A 15765-nucleotide genomic window follows, 5' to 3' on the forward strand; every position below is an offset into this window, starting at 1 on the left:
GCAAATTTCAATTTTTGGTTGCATTTCCTTTTTCAACATTGTTTCATTGAATTTGCCACAGCTTGCAAGAGTTGGCATCAAGGACATACAATTGACATTTTTGTGTGCTAATTGTTGCACGACATCAGTAGCACATGAGTTATGGCCATAGAGTGTATGGATGTGCCTGGTTTTTAATATTGATTGTGCTTCTTGAGATAGTACATCAACTCTAACACTTTTTAAAATGTTGGTGTATGTGAGGTCTGCAGACTGCTGCCAAGCGTTTTACAGCACAGTTTGTGCCCTACGGTTTTAAAAATAGGTTCAGCTTTCACTGGTTTCAATTGAAGATCTCTGAAAACAATAATGGGGTTTCCTCCAAAGAGCTGGTTGTAGTCTGTTTGAGGACATCTTGTAATCTGAGGTAAATGAAAGCCAACATTAGGTTGGAGACCATGCTCACCTCATCTATTAGCAACATTTTCACTTGTTTGAAAACTATGCGTAGTTCCATTGCAGCTTCTGTGGAAAGTTTGTAATAGTCTCATTTGTTTTGGTGTTCTACTGGAAGGAGTATTAATCGGTGTAAAGTGACACTGCCTATGTTGTAGGCAGCTAAATCTGCGTGGGCAGTTACAACAGCTGACAGTTTGTGGTTTGTCAATTGTTGAAGTAACTTGCTGATGATTTTGATTAAGAATGTTTTGCCTGAGCCAGCTTCACCACTCACGTATATCAGTATAGGTTTGTAGTCTTGGCAGGTACAGTTTTTATTTTCATGTTCCGCACCATGTTCAATTTGTTTTGTTATTTCTTGGAAAATGCTACGCTGCTCATTGTTCAGTTGTGATTTCAGTAGAGCAAAGTCTGTTTTCTACTTCGGTCATGGCTAATTCTACCTCATTTGCTATTTGTGGCTGTCCAAGTGGTTCTTAGCTTCCTGTTACAGAAGGTTGAATACTGTTGGGAGTCTCCACTTGTAGTTGGCCCTGGAGTTCTTCTTTGTGTTGCTGTTCGTTGTGCAACATTGTTTGGTACTGTGTAAAATGTACGTCTGTTATAGTGCTTTAATTTGCTTTGAAAGTGTCTTCATAGGAATCATATGTATCCAGTAACTCTTCTTCTTTTCCCCATGGTTTAAAAAGTTGTAGCTGGGACATGTAATACAGTTCTTTATGTTGAGGAGTTTTTAATGACAATTTGAAATGATTAATTAAGCTGCGTTTGGTAAGTTTCACTAAACTGGCTTCACAATTTACCACTCTGTATATACCTTTCTTTTCATCTGGTTTAACATTATTTTTGTATGTGAAGTTTTGGGCTACGTGGTTGAGACACATGGTTTCCAAAGTGGTACTTCTATTTGGGTAGTATGTGTCTAGTAAATTGTTTTTCAAAATGTCTTGGCTGTTGGGATCATTTTTGGCTATTGTTTCTATGTCCTCATATGATTTGAGAACTCATTTTCTATATTTAGCAGGACCAACACATCCATACTATATTGTCAGAATTTCCAAATAAGGCAGTACCGGTTAAATGGTATGCAGCTTCATAGCAGCCTCATTCTTTATGAGAGAGCATTTTTATGCCTAAGTTGTACAATTTCTGAGATAGTGTTTTGTCAGACTGCAGTAGAATTGTCTGCAATGTACTGCACATCTATATTTGCATTCCATAGGAGGGAAATGATTGCATTGTAATCATTGATTTATTTTGATTCTTCATTTCTTTTTATATAACATATGTTCTTAGGTGATTTACCTTTGACACTATGTATGACTGAAGACATGAAGTTTACTTGACCTGTTGTTGAAACTGGTTTAGGGAAACCAAAGCAGCATTTGGTGTAGTATTTCCCTTTTTTTATATTTGCGATGACAATATTTCCCACATTTGTGTCTTTGAAATTGTAAAATTTGTGCATGAAGGTCACTATGTGTTGTTTGTCAAGGGATTCCACAAGTGACATATTTTTGGATGAACTGCAAAACAGTGGCTTCACTGTCCTGACCAAATTTAGGAGCATCCATCTTTAATCCATAATAGAATGTGGATGTGTGGTGCTCCTCTGGCTTGGTATTCCTTTCTCCAAAAGAAGTGTTGAGGGGAGGAACAGTCTTATTACAAATAAAGTGTAGCATAGCAATGAAGAAATGATGGAAATACCTTGATACATTTACAGGATCTAGAGAGAAGAGTTCTCCTGGTGTTTTTACATCTATGTTTGTTTTATTTTTGTTTGTTATGTGTAGGAAAATGTGTAAATCTTCCCATGCATATTCTGCACAACTTAATGTTACAAATCAAGTGGGTGGGCAAAGGTTTCTTATTATACAGCGTACATCTCCATGACGTTGGAACCAGTATTCTTTTGTACCATGCATGTTTGCTAAAAGATTTGAGATACTTGACTGTAAAACCTCATCTTTTTATTGCACTTTTTGTAATAATTGAGTAGCTGAAATATTTTGAAAATGGGTACCTGATTTTAATGGTTGTGCAACTCCGTAGAGTTGCTAGTTCACTTTCAAAGAGAAGGTGGAATATGTATTCCATGTTTTGTCTGAATCTGGGGTCTTCAGAATACATTCGTAGAGAGCGATATTCTGATGCTGTTATCTTTGTGGGTCTATCATCGTACCTTCCTCTTTTTCCAGTAGGAAAGAGTAGCGGAAAGGCACGTGCTTCTATACTTTTTTCCCATATGATGATTGGAGATCCTTTGGCTTGTTGCATTTGGTACGTTTCAAGTGCATCTTCTATATTGTCTTTAGAGTGTAAAAGATGAATTGTATAATGGTCTAAAATATTGAATTCTGTAGTAGGATTTAGAGGTTCAAATTGACCAGTTTCTAGTGACTCTTGAATTATTTCAATGGTTTCTCTCAGGTTTTCTTCAATATTAATTTCTTTGTAGTATTCATTGTTGTTTTTTAGATATTGCAGGGCTTGTCTAACTTTATGTAAGTCCACAAGTTGTTGACAATTTTTTTTGTCTTTTGTAGGGACGCCATTTACAAAGACAATTAAAGATTGATCTATTGGCCGTTGCACTCCTAGAGTGTTTACATTTTCTGTGAGATCTAATGGTAAATAAACTACTTTGCCACAAATGCCTTGACTAATTCAGAGGGAGGTAATTTTGCTGTTTTTGGTTTGAGGCGGATTATTGCTAGAAATTATGATGCTCTCATATAAATGTAGTTGTTGCAGGGGGTTTGGTAGTGGGAATAATTCCAAGTTATTTGTGATAGCACGTGAAGACGTTTGTTTATTGGCAAGTTTTGCAGTGCAGTAATTGCAAAGTATTAAGGGGTCAGTAATGTCGTATGTGTTTTCTGCTATAAGGTAGAGAGCTAATTGGAACCATTTCGAATCTTCATTGTCTTCTATTTTGTACGTTATGTCAATAGTTTTTATGGTACTTTTATAAGAAGTCTTGCGGCAACACACACGTACATGATTTGGTACTTCAGCGGAGGTACTTTTAAACTTTAGTATTTCTTTTTTGTATGTGTTTAATAGAAGGTTGCTATTTGTACAGCGGTTGCTGGTTTGTTGTACATCTATTTGATTTTGTAAGTGGCTTTCAATTTCAAAATATTTTCTCTGGATATGGTCTATTTCTTCAAGTAGTTGTTAGGATGTACCATGTAGAAGATCGTTATTTAAGTTGGCTAGTGCTAAAGCAGGACTTTTAGCATAGTACAGTTTTTGGACTACATTTCTTATAGTTGAGTGATGTGTTGATTTTGCAAATAGGTCCTGAAATTGAGGCTAATGAATGCCCTTGTAGTCCTGTGTATTTGCACACTGGACAGGCATCCATATTTTGTAGTAGTTTCATTTTGAATTTGTCTTTGCCTTTTACATACTGATTGAGGAACTGGCGTAAAGATTTGAAAGATTTTTTGCCAATGTTACACATTGATGTGCACAGCCATTTGTAGACTGGACATTTTGGTGTAGTAGATTGGGGAGGTGATACCGAGTTTTCTGGGGATATTTTTGTGAGCAGAGTTTCTTGTTCCATAATGATGTTATTAAGTTTGTCATACCCTTGTCCATTGCTATGTATGGCAATTGGGCTTGTTTGGGTCTGTGGTAGTGGTGTGACTACATTCACCTCCACAGATGTTTAAGAAGCTACTTTTGGTGATATTACATTTATTGAGAAGTCTTTTTTGCAGTTTAGTAGTTAGTTTTGTTAGTGGTTTCATTCTGTTTAAAACTAAAATAAATAACTAGGTTTTAAGGGTTGTGCATGATTTCTCTCCTGTTTTTAAAAGGTTCTGAAGGACTCTGTGGCAGAACATTTTTTGTAAAAATGTATTTGGTATGCTTACTTGCCACTACATCAATATTTATAGGTCCAGTGTAAGCAGTAGTGGTAGTTGAAGTCTTGTTACTCACTTTCTGTTTGGTTTTACATTTTGATAGATTAGGGAAAGTTTTTGTACTGGAAGCTTGTTTTGTTTCGCTTAATGACTGTATTAGATGTTATGTTTGAACTTTTTTTTACAAAATCTGCTAGAGATGGATGCTTATTTTGGACACTTTTATTTTGATTTTCTCTATTTGTGTGTTGCTTTCTACAAAGTTGCTTTTTGGTAGGCATTCTTTGGGGTCTGTTGGAGAAAAAAAAGAAAGTGTGGGTTGGGCTGTTGTGCAGTGTATGCGTGCTTTGTGCATGAGTGTCTGAGTATGATGGTAAAATGATTGTGATTGTGCAATGTGCAGGTACATCAAGTTTTGAAGGGTATTCTTGTATGTGTGTGTTACTATACTGGGCTTCAGATGACAATATAAAGTATCTAGCTGGCAAGGGGAAGCACTAATAGTACATCGAATGGTAAAGGGTTAATATATTTGTTTCTACTACAACACTAAAATGCTAGTGTATTTGAGTAACAGTTAGAACATTATGTTAGTTTTGTACTTACTTTTTTGTATGGAAAGAGTAGGTTTCTTCTAAGTCCTTGTGCGTACTTCAGACATTGCTGCTTTTCAGGAGAGTGGTGTTCACTAAAAGTGTAAAAGAAAGAAGTTAGTGCATATGTGTGTTTATAGCACTTTTGTTAATATAGACATTGTTTTGCACTTTTTTTGGCATATGCGCATCCTGTATATTTTATTTAGAATCTGTTAGTTGAATATGTTTTTTGAATGAGTATAATAGTAAACATATAGAGCACACTTGTTTTTTAAATGTTATGTTAATGGATGTTAAGAGATAGAAGAAACAATCAAATTCATTTTGTGCTATTTTTACAGGGTAAATGGCAGAGATTGTACATAAAAGCATTCAATGTATGCCTTTCTGAAGGTGTGGGTAATAAAGCAGAAGGATTTGATATAGAGGCAGTGGTGTTGTTTGAACTGGGATCCTTTCTAATGATATTGTCTGTGTGTGTGCTTGAATGAAGATGTATGTACTCATCCTGGCTGTGTGTAATTTTATAACACACTGGACAGTCTTTTTCATAATTATACCGTTATTTATTACATTTTACAATATGAAACAATATTTTTTTAGATAGATGTGTCTTGTGGGATGTATTTACCCATGCATCCGAGCACTAACTCAAAACTGTGCAGTATTGACATGGAAAACATCATGATGGCCAGAGCTTCCCAGTAAATGCACACGGAAATGCATGAAGAATAGGCTGCCACTCATTTTTGCCGATGTTATGGGCACAGAAGGACGCTGCCTAAAACCACCATTGGACTACCCACACAGTAGTCTGAAACCATTGGGAGTGGCAATGCTGATTGCCAAAAGCAAACCCATAACTGTTGGGAATTCATTTTCTTAAATCCCCAAAAGGGGTGCAGTACCAGTACTCACCACTATCCAAAAGCCGGCGTTTTAAAACAACACCAGATTTTACTTTTTTGTAGAAAACTGAATAAATGAACCTAAAACATGCCAAAGAAAGACTTACTAAGAGGTGGATCCAATGTAAAGTTATATTCTGAAGTGACTTGAAGGTTTATAACAAGACTGGCTGAGCTGTGGATTTCAGCAGTTTAAGTAAATTTGGACTGAAAGACACTACAAATCTAAATGTTTAAAAGAAATGAGTGACCTACTTTGAGTGTCACATAGGTTGCAATTGTTTAAATGTCATAGTTTTAAACTTAGAATCAGCATCCTAGCTGCATATGTAAAAAAATGTCTTGACTTAAACTGGGGAACAAAAAGTGACATTTTATCTGAAAACTGGCTTAAAGAGATTCCAATTCTGCCTGGCAACTACCCCCATCAGGAGTGAATCTTGAGTCACAGCTGTGTTCCCAGGCCTATCTGCCTTTTGCTGGCCACACTAAGGATATGCCATCTCTCTGATAATTGAATTAAGGGGAGCCCCCACAGAATACAGGAGCTCTGAACAAAGCCCTGTCCTGACTCAGGCAAATGTTTTATTGGCGGGAGTCGTAAATGGAGCTTACTCTTGGCAGAAGCTGGGAGGGGCAGGGTCTCTGAGCTTGGCAGAAACTGGAAAGACTGGTTTCTGTACCATGTGACATGAAAAGACACACCTCTATAGCCAGAATATGGTTTTAGAAAAAGATGAATAACTCATAGAGCGGACTTGTGAAAATTTTATAAATGACACCATAATTCTTGTGATTTTTCTGCCCACATTTTAAGAGGTTTTTAGAACCGGTGGCATGTTCAGGGGGGTTTTAGCGGAAAGAGGATATTACTCAAAATGTGTGCATGTGGAAAATCTGACACTTCATCAACTAATGTCCATACTCCTTGCGCACATGTGTGTAAATTTGGGGTAATGTCCAGGATTGCAAACCAGTTAAAAAGTGCAAAATATCGCTATTTCTGAATGCAAGCCCCCAGGAAGAGCAGAGTTTGAACAGGGTATACCTCCTGTGATATGTGATGGGTGCATGTAATTTCAAACCACTGTGTAGCTATGAAATATGTATTTGGTTCAAATCTAGATTTGTGTGCAAGTTGACAGGAGGAGTGGACTTTCTGCAGGCTGTAAAATGACATCACTCTGACACAACTTAGCTCCCCCAATCAGGGGAGAAATGAAAGCTTGGCCAATGATAAGTGGAGAGGGGCTGGCTAGTGATGCTGCTCACACACACCCATTTTAAAAACACATAAAAGCAGAGAGACAGGACAGATAGGGACCTTCAAATCCATTTGCAGCTGGAAGCTCTGCCGGGAAAATCCATACTTTACCTCCATCAACCTTCAGAGACCCAGACCAGACCAGCAGAGTAGAGCTGACCTGTTAGCAGAACCAGAGAGAGCTGACCCAGATCACTGTGAAGTGCAGAGACCAGAGTCCAGTCTAAAACCTGACCAGATCCGTGGCGAGGCCCATTTCACTCAAGAATATAGTGTGAGTACATAGTAAAACTGTGCAGAACCAATCTCTTAGTTAAAATAATATAATTCAATCCTATTTTAATCTAAGTAGAACTGTCTCCTAACTGTCACCTGTCATTTGCAAAGCTGTCACCTGTGATTTGCTAGTTGCAAGCTGCACTTGTCTTTTTGAACTTTAAAATTTCAAATCTGAAAAACGACCTTTATTTAATCGCTCATATCTCCGTAACCGTTTGTGCTAGAGACTTGCAGTAACTTTCACCTGGAAGCTGAGATCCTAGGCTTTCATAGCTAGCCCTTGTAGTTCCTCTGTAATCGCGCCAGACGCATTCACGAATTTTACCGCGATTTGCAAATTTCTTCACGTGTAAAAATCTGCTGCTGCTTGCCTTCCATTTGCCAGAAATTCGTTTAACCTGCTAATTATCCCTGAATCATTGCTAGTGTGGGCCTGGACTAATATTAACTTGATTTCACTCACCCTGAACCTCCTAGAGGGAATTAAAAGCATTTTAACATAATTTCACTCCATTGCCAGCACATATCAAAGCATTTTGCCTGTGTTTTCAACTTCTGTAGTCTAAGTTGCTGGGTGAACTGAATTACATTTGAATTGCATTTCTGAGAATTGTGTGCCTTCCTTCCATTCCCTGCATTGCATAAAAGGGGGGGTGAATTGTACAAGAAAGTGATTACATTGTCTTTGCTGAAATTCTATCAAGTTATTTTCTTTACTGCATTTCATTCCACATTGCATCCATTGGAAACCATAAAAGTATTATTGCTATCTTATCCATTTCATGTGAACTCCTTAGTGATTATAAAGAAGTGTGCTAGTGCCAGATTCTCCGTTATTAATCTTTATCATATCAGATTAAGTGTGATATTCAATTATTAATTTATTATAAAGTGTGATATACATATATATTGTTTAAATTATCAATTAAACCTTTTAACTTGCAAAACAGAACTACTTCTTGGCTCAGTGGGGTCAGGAGGATTCCAAGAGAGGGGTGTTATATAGGGGTAGTCATCCAGAACGCATGAACTGGACATTAAGATATATCAATAAGGGTTTTCATTCAGTATTCTAGACTAGGCGTTGACTTGGCTGTAGTGCTGAATTGAATCCTCTTACAAATTGGGGGCTCGTGCCGGACGTTTGGGTTAGAACTACCATTTTTGCAGATTAATACAGCGTGCCAGCCGACCAGATACACATATCCGGTCGGATCACCACGCTGTGTTACGCTGTAAAGCACTCCTCATAGGAACGCTCTTAGGAAAAGGTCTGTTTTGCAAAAATAAAATACAAACTTCTGTAAGTCAGGACAGAGACCAATCTCTAGAATGACGACCTTAGTAGACATGAAAATAGCCAGAGAGCACCTCTTACATAAACTATTTGTGAGAGGTGAATGGACTGAACAGGGCCAGGATGCCTGGTTGCAGGCCATCACGCGACAGGTCACTGAAACAGGGTCAGACCTATGGAGAGATCAGGGTCCATTACATGTGGCCCTGAGTGAACTATATATGGCTCCTAAAGCCAAAGATGAACACAATAAGATTGCCAGGATAGCAGCATACCTGTACCTATATATGGGAGACATGCAGGATAAATGCACTGAAAGCCAAGATCTGGCAAATAGGCAACAGATGGCATTAGAGAAGGCCCGATCTGATCTGGCCTCTTCTGAGCAGAGGCTGCAGAGGAGCCAGGAGTCAGAAAATGATAGTAGGCAATATATCATTAAAATAAAAGAGGATATGGGCATCCTACAACAGGAAAAGACAGACCAGGATACCAGATTTCTGGCCCTGCAGAAGGAGCACCAAGACAGTTTGGACTCCTTACTGCAGAACCAGAAAAAGTTGGAGCAACAGATCAATTTCAACAGGGCATGCGCGGAGCAGGTAGTCACCCTGCAAAGCCAGCTAGATAGAGAGAAAGAGGAGAGCAATAAACTGATTCTGAAAGACCTGGATACCCAGGCAGAGTTTGATGAGGAGCGCCAAAAAGCTGGTGCCTTTCAACGACAGAGGGACGACCTGGCAGCACAGATGCAGGCTCTCAGTCAGGAAAGAGACAGTTTAGGCCAGGAAGTCTGCCACTTAAAAAAGGAAATTGAAGAAAATCACCTGGCCCTCCAGGGGCTGGGTGACCTCCAAAAAGAAAACCGGAACTTGGTAGAGCACACCAGAAGGGTGGAAGATGCTCTGGCAAGAAAGGAGCAGGCCAGTAGGGATGGGACTCAGGAGGTAAACCTCCTGCAGCAAAGACTGGCCCAGTTCTCCAGGACCAACCAGGAAGCACAGAGGGAAAATGAGGCCCTTTGTCAACACAATGATAGGCTCCAACAACAGGTAGCGATGCAGGAGAGACTGATAGAGTCTAGTAAGGCCTTGACTGAGGAACTGAAAGCACAAATGCAGGCTCTTGCATTGCAACAGGGAGCAGGGGCGGATAGAGATGAGGTCCGCTGGGAAAGAGAGACTCCTGACCATAACCTCAGGAGCCCTAACACCAGGGGCCTTCATCTCTCCCAGTCCCTGGACTCTACCACCCCCATGTCCCCTGGCGCACATGAGCACAGGGCCACAGGGATGGCAGATTACTATCCAGCTAAAAGTATGGGGCTCATAGGCCAGTACCACTCAGGAATGGAGGGGTGGGCATCCGGGTATGGGCACCCAAGTACAGTACAGTTCAGTGGGGAACCCCAGGAGAGTAGGCCCCTTAAGGGCATCCTGAAAACCTCTGCCCAGTTAGGTCAGTGGGGGGGGTACCCAGCAAATCCTGGCAGCAAGGAGGGATCTGAGGACTCCTCTGAGCACCACAGGAAACAGGAGACCAGGTCCCCACATTCTGCCAGCCATTCCCAGGCTCGCAGAATCCGGGAAAACCTGGAAGAACAGACAGGAACCTCTGGGAGCAGTGCCTCTGAGTCAGAGGATTAATGGACAAGGGTTACCCGAACCAAAAAGGCCAATAAGGCAAAAAGGGCCTTGCTTAAGGAACCCTTAAAGCAGATTAAGGCGATCAGGAGCGTCATCACGCCTTACCATAAGAACGCTAAGTATTCTGTTTGGGAGCACTTAGAGTTGTTTGAGCAAATGATGGAGACTTTCCATTTGAAGGACAGCCAAAGCTGTATTCAATATGTAAAGTGGACCTTCTCCCCGGAATACTCCAGTTTCTTTGCGGGGCTGGAGGACCAAAATCATTTAAGATGGTCCACCTATAAGGCGGCCATCTTGAAACATTTTTCTGTTCACAGAAATCCTCAAGAGGCTCGCAAGGCAGCCTACAATTTGCAATGTGGGGAGGATCAGGCCCCACAAGAATTTGTGCAAGAACTGAAACGTGCTTTTGCGCAGACCACCAGAATGGTGCACACAGACAGTAGAGAATTCATTAATACATTTTTTCATGCCTTGCCCAAATACATAATGACCCAGCTCGTGAGGGATTTTCACGAGAAAAGATCTTTAGACTGGGTCATTGAACAGGCTACCCGGATCTATGAGGTGCAGAAACCGGTAGATAGCAAAAATAATGCCCAGAAAAACCCCAAAGCCAACAGCACCCCTGCTGCTGCCAAGGTGGCAGAGGTAAAGGTCACCCCCGTTTTAGAGTTGGAGATGGGGGGGCCTAAAAACCTACCTGCACCTAATAATGCTAGGCCCAGAAGGTCCTCGGGCCAGTCACAGACAGGGAGCCAGGGAGGCAGCCCCACAAATGGGGTCCCTCGCTCTCCTGATTATGTAAGCCCCCGTTACAAGGGAAACAGACCCATCCTGGGTTATGTGTGGACTCCTCCAGCCCAAGGGGGGGGATCCAGCCAAGCACCTAACCCAGGGAACTTCCCTCCCAACTTCCCACAGGAGGGCAGAAATTCTCCAAACCCTGGGCAGAACTTTTTCCCCAGGTATCCACCCAATTTCCAACCCCAAAATCATCCATCCTTCTTTCCGCAATTCCCTGAGCCCAGACAACCTAATCCGGGAGAGGGGAGGCCAAGGGTGGAGGGGTACCCAAATCTTCCCAACCAGGGGTACTACCAAAGAAGGGATAGCTACCCTTCCCGGAATCAGCCCAGGGGAGAAAACAGGGCCCCGTATCAGCCTGAGAGCGTTTCCCAGTTAGAGCGCCAGGTTCAAAACATGGCGCGGGATCTGGGTCACATACTGAGGGCTCAGCAGAACCCTCAGATGGGCGTGCCGGTGCAGAACGCACCCAACTCTGGACCTGGTGCTCCAGAACAATGACGGGGGCAGCACCCCGATAACTTACCGGTTCCCAGGGAGGAGGCACAAGGGGAAGGGGGGTGTAAAGCCTTGGAGGAAGCTTCCTTCCTCACTTGTAAACAGCCCCTGGAAAACCAGGAACCGGAAACAAAATCTCCTGCCCCTGATAGTCTGCCTCCTAAGGAGCAGAGGGGGGGTAGGAGAAACAAAAGACCCAAACAGACACAGTTTAAGGAGGAGGCACAGATCTTCCAATTTGAGGGAGAGGGATCCTCAGAGGATCCTGGGAAAAGGATCTTCTCCTTCAGAGAGGGGGGAACTCCTCCCAAAGAAAAATGGGTCCCTAGGGATGCAAATCCAGACTGGGGAGATGTTGAGACTGAGCTACCGCCGCCCACCATCTCATCCCAGAACCAACAGCAAGAAAATCCCCTGGTTCAAACCCATCCTGGTGACTGCCTCCAAAAAGGGGGGGGCGGCCTAAAACCGGAGCCAGGGGAACCCACAATGGCTCTGATCTCCAGTTGCCAACTTTTTCTTTCAGATTCCCAAGGCTCTCCACAGAATTCTGCCCAAATCTCTTCACTAGCGATGTCCAAAACCAGAAAGTTAGCCCACCAGTTGTCCAAAAACGTGCATTATCTGTGCCCCCTTGAGGAGAAGGAGGGAAGATATTATGCCCCGGTACAAGTACAGGGGCAGGGTACAATTTTAGCGCTGGTGGACACAGGATGGCCTTTGATGAACTGAATGCAGGAAGGGGAGGGAATTACCAAATTCCTCTCACCTCACTTCCTGGACAACTCCAGAACTTTGACGGGAAGGAAATTCCCGTCGAGGGGACGGCAGATTTGGACATTAAAATTGGGCGACACAAGTTGAAACACCCGGTCATAGTTGTGACTCCAGAGGGCACCCCTTGTTTACTAGGGAATGACCTCCTGAGAAGGTTGTCACCCCTAATAGATTGCGTAAACAAGGTCCTCTGGACCCAGACTAGCCGACCCATAAAATTAAAACAGAGTGTCAACCATGTTAGTTTAAACGGCACCTGCCACATGGTTGAACAAAAATCTGACCAAGTAGAATTTCACTTCCAGAATAGCCAAATTCCAGACGTGACAGTAATAGCAGTAGGACAACAGACTGGTGATGGGGGGTCCTCTCTATTTCTGAAAATCAACCTCCCTTCCAGTCTAAAGTGGTACTCCACGCTGGAAGGAAACACCCTGAAATTCTATACTAATCCACAATCAGAAACTCCCACTCCTATAGTCCAGAAAGATGTGAAATCAGCTCAGAGCCTGGCTGATATTCAGCAAATTGGAGAGCAGTTGTTCATCCCTGTCCAATTAAATGATGGGAAGGACTCTGTTCTCGCTTGAGTGTGTGTGAACAACGGGAAGAGCTTCATCAGCGAAGCCATGTTCCGCCAACTCCCAAAAGATCCAGCCATTCCCAACTTCAAACTGATAGACAAATGGGAAATGGACCTGGAAGCACCTAATTCCAAACATCTCCTGCCAAGCAGGTGTATGCTCAAAATCTCCATTGGCAACAAGAGCATAGTCCACAATTGTTGGGTCGTGCGAGACGTCCCTGCCACCTTTTACTTAGGCAGTGACATTCTCAATCGCTTTGCCATTAGTTTGGACCTAATAAACGTCAAAGCTTGGTCCCGATTAGCGGATAATCCCATGGGCTTTGATGATCCAGAAAAAAGCATTTAGGTCAGCTCAATTGCTACCTTATGCAGTTGAAATTCAGGTTAAAGAGAAAGTCACCATCCCAGAAAGGACCCGACAATTCTCCCTGGAAGTGAAAGCTAAAAGGGGACAAGAGTTGAAAAACCCTGATGCTTACATACATCTAAACGCTTCTCTCCAACAGCAAGGGTTGGGGGTAAACCCAACTCCATTAGTCAACATAGAACATGACACCATTCCAATAGAGGTGGATAACAGCGACTTAAAGAGTATTACTCTAGCCGCAGGCACCATTATTGGAATGGCGGTTGATGACCGACATTTTTCCATCGACTTAGTAAATGAACTGTTAGGACCAATCCCCAAGGACTGTTTTGACAGTGACAGTGAGGACAATACAACACCAGACAGGATTTTTACCCGGCATGGGGGGAATTTCCTGGTGTACACTTCCTGCCCCTATGGTAAGGAAGATGTGACTTGTGACTTCAGGAGGGATGAGGTGATTTTCCAGGTCCATGAGGGCTGCCTTTCCCACCTGAAGCCTCCAGTCCAAATCAGCACTCTGACCAGGGACTTCTCCACCCAGCTGGAGGAGGCCGCTGAAATAGCCAAACCAGAAGTCTTTCCAGGCTTCAGGCAGATGGTGGAAGAGAGAGTCAACCTAGCTGATGCCTGTGTGACTCTGGAACAAAAGCAAAAGTTGAAACAAGTTTTCTTGGATTTCCAAGATCTCTTTGCGGTAGACTCATATGACTGTGGTCGCACCGACATCCACACAACAACAATCCCCACGGACCCTGGCATGACTCCTGTGTTTGTGAAGCAATATCGCTTGCCTCTCGCATCAATGGAGTCCCTTACTGAAATAATTAAGAACCTTGAGTCCCGGGGAATAATCCGTCCAGTCCACAGCACCTTCAATAATCCGGTGCTGGGAATATTGAAGCCGAACGGCCAGTGGAGACTCTGCGCTGACCTTAGGGAGCTCAACAAACGGGTCCATACGTCCCGATGGCCTCTGCCCTACATTGACCAAGGGCTGGCCCAGATTCAGGGGTCACAGGTATTCACTGCAATAGACCTGACCAATGGATACTGGACCGTGCCTGTCAGTAGGGAGGACCAATACAAGCTGGCTTTTACCTTTGGGGGCCAGCAGTATACATGGACCCGGACTCCCTTCGGATACCTTAACTCCGGCAATGAATTCAACATTTTTCTACACAAGGCCATGCCCGACTTGGGTGCGAGGGGTAACCTGGCTTATGTAGATGATGTCCTCATCAAAAGTTCATCTGTGGAGGAACACATAGCGGAGATCCGTTATGTTCTGACGCAGTTGAGGGCCGCCGGAGCAAAACTTTCCTTTCAGAAAGCACAGTGGTGTAGAACCCGTGTTAATTTCTTGGGGCATGAGATTACTCCTCAGGGTCTCTGTCCCCAGGAAAAGAAAGTGGAAGCACTTCAGAAACTGAAAGACCCCACAACTCTGCGGGAACTAAGGAGCCTCCTTGGACTGACTAATTACAGCAGAAAGTTCATTGAGGGCTACGCAGAGATCACCAGACCCCTGATTCATCTCCTGAAGGGAGGGGTCAAATGGGAATGGGGTCCAGAACAAGCCGAGGCAGTAAAACAACTCAAAAGAAGCCTCTCACAAGCGCCTTGCCTAGCTTACCCTGTCAGAAACAAGGAGTTCTTCCTGGAGACAGGGTTCTCTAATACGTGCTTGACGGCAGTATTATACCAAAAGCATGACAAGGTCAATAAAGTAATCTCCTATGCGAGCAAAACTTTATCCTCAGTGGAGGAAAAATTCAACGATTGTGAGAAGGCACTCCTGGCAACGGTGTGGGCATTGAAGAATTACCGCCCGTTTATCCAGGGGGAACACATCATAGTGGAGACTCCACACCAGCCTCTGCAATATCTCCAAAGTGACAGAATCCGGGCCGGAAATGTGAGTAATTCCCGAATTACTTCCTGGATTCTGTCAATGCAAGGCTTTCCTGTGGAGGTCAGATATGGCCAAAACAAGAAGAGTCCCCTCGCGCAAGGTCTGGCTGACTTGCACGATTGTGCCAGAGAAAACTGTCTCGAGGACGAAAGTCTAAAAATCAAGGACAACACGGAGGCATACCTTAATTCCCCACACAAAGTCTTTGAAGAGGACAAGTGTGAGGGAATGCCCACTGTCTATGTGGATGGATGCTCTTACCATGTTGACAACAACGGGGAGAAAGAACTGGTGGCCGGCGTAGGGAATGCATGGGTGAATGAGTCCGCAGAACCCTCCGCTGGATACAAAATTGGTCCCCGAAGTAGTCAGGTGGCAGAATTGATGGCTGTGCATCAGGCCATCCTCACTGCTGTCCAGCATCAACTCCACGAACTGGTCGATCACAGATTCGGATTATGTACGGAACGGGTTCGTGGAGCACCTGGTTAATTGGAAAA

Source organism: Ambystoma mexicanum, chromosome 5q (assembly GCF_040938575.1).
Source record: "Ambystoma mexicanum isolate Mex_15411 chromosome 5q, UKY_AmexF1_1, whole genome shotgun sequence".
NCBI lineage: Eukaryota > Metazoa > Chordata > Amphibia > Caudata > Ambystomatidae > Ambystoma > Ambystoma mexicanum.